The sequence below is a fragment of the Neofelis nebulosa genome, chromosome 5, assembly GCF_028018385.1.
Source record: "Neofelis nebulosa isolate mNeoNeb1 chromosome 5, mNeoNeb1.pri, whole genome shotgun sequence".
In the NCBI taxonomy this organism is placed as follows: domain Eukaryota; kingdom Metazoa; phylum Chordata; class Mammalia; order Carnivora; family Felidae; genus Neofelis; species Neofelis nebulosa.
Window position 1 is genome coordinate 5,514,549 of NC_080786.1, and position 11,413 is coordinate 5,525,961.

The 11,413-nt window shown below is 47.1% G+C and overlaps 1 long non-coding RNA gene across 1 annotated transcript; it reads left to right on the forward strand.

Moving 5' to 3' along the window:
• Nucleotides 1-289: 289 nt before the first annotated feature.
• Nucleotides 290-5,846, forward strand: LOC131511584 (uncharacterized). Its single transcript, XR_009261607.1, has 3 exons — nucleotides 290-794; nucleotides 1,395-1,507; nucleotides 5,355-5,846. It is a non-coding gene; the product is annotated as an uncharacterized LOC131511584 (long non-coding RNA).
• Nucleotides 5,847-11,413: the final 5,567 nt, after the last annotated feature.

An 11,413-nucleotide genomic window follows, 5' to 3' on the forward strand; every position in this document is an offset into this window, starting at 1 on the left:
AGACACATTGTTCTGTACCTTCTCTCATCTGACAGTGTCTCCTCGAGTTCACTCCAGCTCCCAGAACTTCCTCATTCTTTCCCCAGCTGCATCAGTTTCACTGTGTGGATGTAATTTATCCCACCAGACCCCTACTGATGAGCATTTGAGTTGTTCCCAGCCTTTTGTTATTACAAACATGGCTGTCATTAATGACTGTGTGTGTATGTTGTTTCGTGCTTTGGAAGGGTATCTTCAGGGTAGATTTTTTGGGCGGTGGGAGGAAGCCATCGACAGAATCTGGGAAGTTGTGCGGGATCTGTGTCCTGATGCAGCCCCCAGGGAGGACGTATTTGCCAATGCCCAATTCAGATGCGGCCAAGGAGGATAATGGAGAAAGAAGAGTGTCCCAGAGCAGGGAGCTGGGGGATACAAACCCCCAATATGCCAGGGAGCAGAACGGGACCCGCTCAGGGAGCACTCCCTGCCTCCGGGGTGGGGCGCCCTGGCCTCGGCCGATCCTGAGATCCTGAGATCTCAGAATTGTTGCCGAGCAGGGCCTGCTCTGTTTCTTCTGTTGTTCCCTTTCGGAGTTGGCCTCTTGGTGCTGTGCGGTCCCATGTGTCCTTACCAATTTCCTGCCTGCAGGATCTGTCCGTTTCTGATAAGGGGGTGTTGAGGTCTCCAGCCACAATAGTGGACGCATTAATTTCTTTATTTTGATTGTTTGCAGTTTGAATATGATATGCCTGGGTGTAGAGGTTGGAGCATTTATCCTGCCTCGCGTTCTCTGAGCTTCCTGGATCCGTGGTTTGGTATGTGATGTAAATTTGGTGGTGGGGGGGGGGACATCTCAGTCATTATTGCTTCAACTATTTCTTGCGTCCCTTTCTCTCTTCTTCTGGTGTTCCCAGTATGCATATGTTACACATGTCGTAGTTGTGCCATGGTTCCTGGGGACCCCGTCCATGTTTTCCCCATCTCGGTTCTCTTTGCTTTCCAGTTTTGGAGATTTTCATTGACGTCGCCTCAAGCTCACAGAGTCTCTCCTCAGCCGCGTCCTGTCCACTGAATGAGCCCCACAGAGGCATATTCTTCATTCCTGTCACAGTATTTTGGGTCTCTAGCATTTAAAAAAGTTATTTCTTAGAATTTCCATCTCTGTGCTTACATTCCCCATCTATACTCATTTGCCGTCTACTTTTTCCATTAGAGCCCTTAGCATAATAATCAGAGTTACTTAAACTCCGGGTCTGATCATTCCAATATCGCTGCCATATCTGACTCTAGTTCTGATGGTCACCCTGTGTCTTCAAATTGTGTAATTTGCCTTTTTACTATGCTTTATAATTCGTGTGGAAAGCTAGACATGTATGGCCTGGCGGGTTCAGACAATGTGTCTTTTTGGTTCATAGGTCTCTGGGTCAAGAGCAACCATAATACACTTGAGGCAGAGAAGTTACCCCTAGATGGACTTTGAGTTTGATGCTATGATTGACATCCCCCCCCCACCCCCATCGGGGAGAGGGTGAGTATCTTTTGCCTGAATATTTGACAATCAGAAAGATGGACGATGTGTTATTAGGTTTGTCCTCCAACCATTTTTAGCTCTCTACCACCCAGACACTTGGCAAAAATATACATATATAGGGATAGAGACCAGCAGTGTCTCCTCAGCTGGCTACTAAGTGAAAGCGTGTGGAGCAAAGTCCTTGCTGATCTACAGCAGGCACATGAGGGCAATGGACCTCTAAGCCGTTACGATCTGAAGGTCACTTGTTAACTCAGATAAGGCAGCTTGACCTGATAGGCTTCTTTAGGTCTTGATTCACATGTCACCTTCTCCTCTAGGCGTTCCTTTTTTAAAAGGTTTATTTGTTTATTTTGTGGGGGGAGGGGCGGGGGGGGGGGGAGAGAGAGAGAGGGAGGGAGGGAGGGAGGGAGAGAGAGAATCTCAAGCAGGCTCTGTGCTGTCAGCATGGAGCCCCGTGTGGGGCTCAATCTCACGAACCCTGAGATCATGACCTGAGCCGAAATCAAGAGTCGGATGCTTAACTGACTGAGCCCCCCAGGCACCCCTGATCCAAGCCTTCCTGGGCCCTGTATAAAAGAGCTCCACATCCCTCGAATCCCTTACCCTCTTCCCCGCTTTGTATTTCTCCACAAAGACCATCTCCATTGAACATTCTAGAGTTTGCTCAGTTATTCTGTTATCTCTCTCCCTCTGGGGCACCAGAGCATCATCCGCCCAGCTAATGATCTCAGGGCTCATGAGTTCAAGCCCCACGTCTGGCTCCGTGCTGACAGCTCAGAGCCTGGAACCTGCTTCGGATTCTGTGTCTCTGTCTCTCTCTGCCCCTTCCCTGCTCATTCTCTCTCTCTCTCTCTCTCTCTCTCTCTCTCAAAATAAATAGACATTTTAAGAAATTAGGGGCGCCTGGGTGGCTCAGTCAGTTAAGCATCCGACCTTGGCTCAGGTCATGATCTCATGGTCTGTGAGTTCAAGCCCCGCGTCAGACTCTGTGCTAACAGCTCAGAGCCTGGAGCCTGCTTTGGATTCTGTATCTCCCTCTCTCTCTCTGCCCCTCCCCGTCTTATATTCTGTCTCTCTCTCTCAAAAATAAAATAAACATTTTATTTATTTATTTATTTATTTATTTATTTAAGGATTTGTAGATGGTTGTTTTTTTTTATGTATTTTTTATTTTTTAAAATTTACATCCAGGGGCGCCTGGGTGGCTCAGTCGGTTCAGCGTCCGACTTCGGCTCAGGTCATGATCTCGCGGTCCGCAAGTTCGAGCCCCGCGTCAGGCTCTGTGCTGACAGCTCAGAGCCTGGAGCCTGCTTCAGATTCTGTGTCTCCCTCTCTCTCTGACCCTCCCCCATTCATGCTCTGTCTCTCTCTGTCTCAAAAATAAATAAACGTTAAAAAAAATTAAAATTTACATCCAAATTAGTTAGCATATAGTGCAACAATGATTTCAGGAGTAGATTCCTTAACGCCCCTTACCCATTGAGCCCATCCCCCTTCCCACAACCCCTCCAGTAACCCTCTGTTTGTTCTCCATATTTAAGAGTCTCTTCTGTTTTGTCCCCCTCCCTGTTTTTATATTATTTTGTTTCCCTTCCCTTATATTCATCTGTTTTGTCTTTTAAAGTCCTCATATGAGTGAAGTCATATGATTTTTGTCTTTCACTGACTTTCTAATTTCCTTTTCATAATACCTTCCAGTTCCATCCACATAGTTGCAAATGGCAAGATTTCATTTTTTTTGATTGCTGAGTAATACTCCATTGTATATATATACCACATCTTCTTTATCCATTCATCCATTGATGGACATTTGGGCTCTTTCCACACTTTGGCTATCGTGGATAGTGCTGCTATCAACATGGGGGTGCATGTGTCCCTTCAAAACAGCACATCTGTATCCCTTGGATAAATGCCTAGTATTTTAATTGCTGGGTCGTAGGGTGATTCTATTTTTAGTTTTTTGAGGAACCTCCATACTGTTTTCCAGAGTGGCTGCATCGGCTTGCATTGCCACCAACAATGCAAAAGACATCCTCTTTCTCCACATCCTCGCCAACATCTGTTGTTGCCTGAGTTGTTAATAAAAATAAAATAAACATTTTAACAATTTAAAAAAATGTGTTAGGGGTGTCTGGGTGGCCCAGTCGGTTGAGCATCCAACTTCGGCTCGGGTCATGATCTCGCGGTCCGTGAGTTCGAGCCCCGTTGTCAGGCTCTGTGCTGACAGCTTGGAGCCTGGAGCCTGTTTCGGATTCTGTGTCTCCCTCTCTCTCTGACCCTCGCCCGTTCATGCTCTGTCTCTTCCTGTCTCAAAAATAAATGGTAAAAAAAATTTTTTTTAAATGTGTTATCTGTCTCCCACTGCCATCAGAATGTGAGTTCATGAAGGCAGGGAGAGTGTAAGTTTGGGTTCCACTGAAAGCAGACGGTGAGACAAGGACTTTGGTGCCAGTTCTTCATTGGGAGGTGACCCCAAGGTGCACAAGAGAGAGGGTTGGGGGAAGACAGACAAGGAAGGGGGCAAACGCAGTAAGGGATGCATTAATCAGCTCATTGCTGCTCTGACCTGGGGGTCGACACTTCTGAGACCCTCTGAGAAGCCCTGCCAAACCAGCCCCAGAGATTTTCCACCCAGAGATTAAAAGCAAAAACCTGGAGCATTTGTCCCCAGCTCCTGTCCCTTGTCTGCTTCAGTTTGCATTAAACCTCTGGCACGCCCAGGCAGCCTTGCGCGTGGGCCGAACAAGCTTCCAGTGCTGCGAAAAGTCTTCAGGGGAAGAAGCAGGGAGGTACACCCAGTCCCCAGGAACGGGAATGGTCCGTCACAGTTGTAGGCGGGCCAGGGGCAGGCAGGGGCGGGGCGAGCATCCACAGCATCTGTCATAGGGATTTTTTTTCCCCTAAATTGTTGAAACTAGAATAGACACTTGTAAGTGTGTCCCCACCATTCATTTCCCCTTTTCGTATCAATTTCATTTCCATTGTCCTTTGAAAAACCACTTCTTCCAATTTCTCAGCCTGGGGCTTTGGTTGGGACCGTCCCCACCCCTCGTTCCTGGGCATGGGCCCCTCCATGACCCTGAAGGTCTTAATCCAGCCACCTGCTGTCACTCAGCTCTTCTTTTGGTCTCCGCCGCCACAGTGATCTGTTCGGGGACAGACACACGACTTGTGTGGGACCAGCGTGAGAGAGTAAATTCTAGGGCTTGCTCTCTCTTTCTCTGAGTGATGTGGTGTAAAGGTGTGAGGTCTGGAACAACCGCAGCCATTTTGCCACCATGAGAAAGCTTGACACTTCCGGACTGACTTCGTGAAGCCCAGAGAGAAAGCCAAGAAGAAGGAGGGAGGAGAGGGAGAGAATATGAGCCTTTGGAGACATCTGGAGCTACTGGGTCCAATCTCACTTGAAGCCAAGATTAAATCTAGGTTTTTAACTGACATACCCAATAAAAAAAAACTCCTTTATATTATGAGTCACTTTAAGGTGAATTTTCTGTCACTTGTGACTGAACGAGTCCTCCCTGGTTCCATACTTAACTCACAGGCTTGTTTTGAGGTTTACATAAAATAGCATTTAGGTGTGCCTGGCTGGCTCAGTGTGTAGAGCATGCGACTCCTGATCTTGGGGTCGTGAGTTTGAGTCCCGAATCGGTGTAGAGATTACTTAAAAAAAAATAGCATTTAGTAAAGCATGGACCACAATTAATAGCCAATGAATGGCAACCAATATCGTTGTTATGATATGTTTATCTTTATAGTTATGTGCACTTTTTATTCTATACCCTAACATTGCCGTGTTTCTGTTTATCTTTTTGGCACTGTTCAATTTCTACCCCCAAAGGAGAGGGGCCGAGGGAGGGGGCTAAGCAGCCCTGGATCCCGACCACCAGCCTGAGCCTCAACGAACAGCACAGAGCCCACGTAGGGCGGCTCTGATTCCTCCGACATCCCATTTTCGTTCTTTGATGATATTTGTCTGTATCCAGCTTACACATAAATGCTTCCAGGCGAGTGCTCCAAATGTCTCTTTCGGAAATCTGAATCCCCATGAAAACAATGGCAACAAGAAAAAGGTGCAAGCTTTCCAGAACAAGCCCAGAATTTGAAAATGTGATAAAGAGGTTATTGTGTGTCCGAACTTTTCACACAAGAATTGGAGGAGACTTAACACCAGGAATAATAAACAGAGGAAGACCAGTTAATGCAGAGCAGATGGGCCCGCAAATGCTAAGCATCTCAACATCTTTCCCCTTGGACTTTTGGACTCAAGATGACTGAATGCTGGTTTCTTTAGTTGGAAATAAAGCTAATGCAACTGGGGAAACCTGTAAATATGGCGGGCCATGAAAAAAAAAATTAAAAAAAAAAAAAAGGGGCGCCTGGGTGGCGCAGTCGGTTAAGCGTCCGACTTCAGCCAGGTCACGATCTCGCGGTCCGTGAGTTTGAGCCCCGCGTCGGGCTCTGGGCTGATGGCTCGGAGCCTGGAGCCTGTTTCCGAATCTGTGTCTCCCTCTCTCTCTGCCCCTCCCCCGTTCATGCTCTGTCTCTCTCTGTCCCAAAAATAAATAAAAAACGTTGAAAAAAAAAATTTTAAATATGGCGGGCTTGATTTCTGGGGTGGTTTTAAGAACCTACGATGTGGCAGGCATTTGAAATTCACTACTTAAATCCGGACCACAGCTCCATTTTACAGACAAGAAAACTGAGGCTTCACTTACCGAAAAGCATACAGCCAACAAGAGAGTGAAGCCAGGATCAGTCCTAGGTCTGTCTCTGCATATGCCATTTTCCTGCAAACTAGGGTAACAGGTGAGCAGAGAAAAAGGATTGTAGTCAAACCAATTTGAAAAACACTGATATATGTATATATATATATATATATATACATATATCAGTGAGATAGATTAGACAGAGATCTAGGACAGAATCGTAGGGGGCTGGCAACACGAGGGAGAAATGATATATTTTACATATACATATACATATACATATACATATACATATACATATACATACATATATAGAGAGAGACAGATTATACATATATGTATATTTATATAATAACAGTCTAATTGAGGCATAATTGCCATATAATAAATTATACATATTTAAACCACACAACCTGATATGTTTTGACATGTGTGTAACCTGTGAAATCGTCACCACAATCAAGATAACGAATACATCGATTACTCTCAAAAGTTTCCTTATGCTCCTTTGTAATTCCTTCCTCCCGTCCCTCCCACCCTTAATCTCAGACAACTGCTTATCTTCTTTCCATCACTATAGATTAGCTGCATTTTCTAGAGTTTTCTATAAAGGGAATCACACAATGTATATTCTTCTTTTTGCCTGTCTTCTTTCGCTCCGCATGACTATTTTGAGATTCACTCACATTGTTACGTGTTTGTTCCATTGTATGACTGTGCCACAGTTTGTCTATTCATCTGTAGATGGACGTTTACGTTGTTGTTTCCAGTTTGGGGCTCTTACAAATAAAGCTGCTGTGCACATTCGTGGTTCAGTCTTTGCAGGACTTGAGCTTTCTTTTCTCTTGGATAGATACCTAAGAGTGGAGTGGCTAGGTGATAGGGTACGTATATGTTTAACCTTTTAAAAAATATTTATTTATTTATTTATTTTGAGAGAGAGAGAGAGAGAGAGAGAGAGAGAATCCCAAGCAGGCTTTTCACTGTCCTCACGTGGGGCTCGACCTCACAGCCACAAGATCACGCCCTGAGCAAAAATCAAGAGTTGGACGCTTAATCGACCGAACACCCGGGCGCGCCATATGTTTAACTGGTTTCCAAAGTGGCTGCGTCTCACATTCCCACTAGCAGCGTATGAGGACCCCACTTCTTCTCAGCAGCGCTTGTCCAGCCAGTCGTTTTACTCACATTTTGCTTTATTTTGTATAAGTTCTTAAATTTTAGTTCCCACGTGGTTAACATACCGTGTCATGTTAGTTTCAGGTGTACAACATAGTGACTCAACCCCTCTGTACGTCACTCAGTGCTCATCACAGTAAGGGCACTCTTTCGCCCCATCACCTGTTTCCCCCATCCCACGCCCTCCCTTCTGGTAACCACCAGTTGGTTCTGTATAGTTAAGGCTCTGTTTCTTGGTTTGCCTCTCTGTCTCTTTCTCTGTTTGCCTTTGCTCGTTCATTTTGTTTCTTAAATTCCACAAATGCGCGAAATCAAATGGTATTTGTCTTTGACTTATTTCACTTCTTGTACTCTCTCACTTCATCCATATTGTCGCAAAGGGCAAGATCTCAGTCTTTTTGAAAATTTTTTTAATGTTTATTTATTTTTGAGACAGAGAGAGACAGAGCGTGAGCAGGGGAGGGTCAGAGAGAGAGGGAGACACAGAATCTGAAGCAGGATCCAGGCTCTGAGCTTTCAGCCCAGAGCCCAACGCGGGGCTTGAACCCACAAACCGTGAGATCATGAGCTGAGCCGAAGTCAGATGCTTAACCCACTGAGCCCCGAACTTGTTTCCATGCTTTTTATGTCTATAGGTTCTAACTTACAGGCGGTTGTGAGTGACAGCAAATGTTTTGTGGCTGTCTAAGCTCAATCACGGTATTTAGGGTGAAGTGACCCCCCAAACCGTGTCACGAGTTCGTATGGAACGCTAACGTAGGTGTTTGTCAGATGCTGGGTTGAGAAGACTTATTTCCCCCCAGAACATCAGCTAGTGTGACTGGAGCTGACGGAGAGATTCTGTTGAGGCCTGTGGTGGCTAAGCGGGGGGTACGTTTCCCAGAGCCCCCTTCCCGGTGTGCTCTCGAGCTGGAGTTGGTCGAAAGGGCAATTGGCACCAGATGTGGAAGGCAAAAGGGAGGCGGCGGCCGGTGCTCTCTGAAGATCGTCGTGGTTGGATGTGGTGGCAGAAGGTGCAGAAGGTGACCTTCATTTGTCCTTGCCCTTCTGTCCTCTGACCTGATATTCTTCCCACTGATGACCTTGTTAACCTATGGCGCCCCCGGCCCTCCACTAGCTGCCTGGGGGACTGTGCGTTCTTTATCGCAGCACCTCCGGTACATGGCACAGGTCCTGTGTGACGGGTGTTCAGCACCTTAAGTGTTCGTTGACTAAATGCGTACACAGGGCTTCACGTGCATTGAGTTTGGGTTACTCAGTACGGGGCGAGAGCAAAGCAATTTTTTCTGGAGGTTTTTTCTGGAGACTCATCGGCTGTCCCACCTTTCGTCAGAGTGCCTGGGGTAGGTACCAAGTTTCCACCCCTGGGTTTGTGAGGGGAACCGGAGTCAGAACCCCCACCTCGAGGCCCAAGGATGACCGCCATATGCCTGTGTGAGCACCGCCTCATTGGTGTCCCAGGTAATGTGACTGGGGCTTCGGGTACCACTCCGGCTCTTCCCACGGCCGCTGGCACAGACCCTTCACAGCCGCTGTGGTCCCTGGGGTTGGGGACCTGTCTCCTGCTCCCCTCTGCCCCTCAGCAGGTGCGGCCCCACCTGTGGTGTCACCAACGCAGTCACGTTCCCTCAGCCCTAGTCCAGGGAGTAAGCCTGCTTCCGGGAGGGAAGGCTATCTCACCTCATGGGCTCGGAATCACTGTTCCCTCCTCAGCCCGACGCTGTGCATGGATGGGCTGGTCCCCTTGCTTTTATGACAGGTCCCTGTCGCTGGGTTCGGCTCAGGGCCATCCGAGCCACACTACGTACTACCGAATTCCCCCATCACGTTGCTGGAAAGATGTGTGCATTTAGAGTAGAACGTGTCTGTTTTGCAGCCTGAAGCACTTCTAGCACGGAGTCCCAGGCTCTGAAACGAGGACTGGAATCCTTGTCCGACAACCTGCCCTTCCCTGAAGACAAGCCCGTCCACCTCGGGTTTGCGGTAAGCCGGGCCGCCTGAAAGAGGACACAGAGGGGCTGCGGCTGTGCTTCCATATCTCCAGGAGCTTCACCTCCGACCCCCTTCCCCGCTCCCAAGTCTCCATTCCTGTGTGTTCCACTAGGGCAGCTAACCTCGGACACACTCAATTCTGGAAACTTAGTTTATGGATGTCCCATCAGAAACCTCCCCCAACCCCTGTCTCACAAGCACACACACACACACACACACACACACACACACACAGCAGTATCTCCAAACCCCACTGCATTTAAACAGGGAAAATAGTGGGTGGGAACTTGAGGAAATGGCCAAGGAAGGCATTTCAGGAGTTTCCGCTGATGGTTCACATCTGGAAAGCCGGTGAGACGCAGACGTGACAATTCACCAAAGTGACTGTCGAGAGAGCCCTGAGGAAGGAGCCCGGCTGGTGTGGGCCACTGATGTGAGCTTGAGGTCATGGCTGTGGTCATTTACTTCCCGGCTCTTCACGAGGTGCACCCGAAGCGAGTGGGAGCCTGAGGTCTTGAACTTCTAAGCCAAAGAAGGCTCTCAAATAACCCACTTAAAAATGAAGCCACCGGAAGAATAGTGTTTTGCGTTTTGTCTCCTTTCCTCCAAACAAAAACACCTAGTTTAAAATTTTTTTTTAATTTATTTTGAGAGAGACAGAGACAGTGTGAGTGGGGGGACGGGGAGAGAGAGAGAGAGAGAGAGAGAGGGAGGGAGGGAGAGAGAGAATCCTTAGCAGCACAGGGCCCGATGTGGGGCTCAAACTCACGAAACCATGAGATCATGACCTGAGCCGAAGTCGGTGCTTGAACAACTGAGCCACCGCCGTGCCCCAACACCTGTTTTTTAAAGAGTAAAATAAAGGGGTGCCTGGGGGCTCATTTGATTAATCACTGACTTTGGCTCAGGTCACGATCTGGTAGCTTGTGAGTTCAAGCCCCGCATCGGGCTCTCTGGCATCAGCACAGAGCCTGCATCAGACCCTCTGTCTCCCTCTCTCTCCGCCCCTCCCCCACATTTTCTCTCTCTCTCAAAAATAAATAAGCACTTAAAAAATAAAAAGTAAAATAAATAGCACAGTAATAGTGGCATTAGATTGGTTCACATTTATCAGTTTCTTCCCAGAAGTTATTTAACCCCTCTAACCCTCAATGTTTCCGCTGGTGAAAAGATCATACCCAGAATTCTGTTGTGAATATTAATGTAATGCGCTTTGCACGGCTTACCTAATTAATATTCACAACAAAATTCTGGGTATGGTCTCCTTTTTACCAATGGAAACATTGAGGCTTAGAGGGGTTAAATGACTTCTCAGTCACATATCTGATGTTATGAACTGAATATATATGTCCCCCCAAATTCATGCGTTGAAGTCCTAGCCCCCCACGGGGCAGTATGTGGAGTAAGGAAGTGATGAAGGTGAAGTGTGGTCGTCAGAGTCGGGCCTGAACCGATTAGTGTCCTTACAAAAAGGGATGCCTGTGAGCTCACTCGTCACACGTGAGCACGGGGCACAGGTCGTGTGAGTGCACAGGGAGAAAGGCTGAGGGGGGATCTCTCACCAGACGTCAGCCTTGCTGGCACCTTGATATTGGACCCGCCGTCTCCAGAACTGTGAGGAAACACACTGCTGTTGTTTCAGCCGCCCAGTCGGTCGTATGTTGTCATGGCAACCCCAGCTGACTAAGACACCTGACGAGACAAAACTACATGAGATTACAAACCCCAGAGCCTTTGCTCCATGCCCCTGCACTGCCTTCTAGAAATATCATCACTTAGACATTTGTATTTGTTTTTAAACCTTTTTATGTTTTGACAAGTGTCATGCTAGTTTTAATATTTGAACGGAGGTGAGAAATATTTTAAAAACTTGGCATTATGGTATACAGATGTATTCTAACATTGATGGCTGCAGGTTCACTAAATTTAGATCTCTGGAAAAATCTTTTTTTTTTTTTTTTTTTTTTTTTTTTTTTTTGAGCATGGAAGCAGGTTGGAAATGTTGCACCCAATAATAACA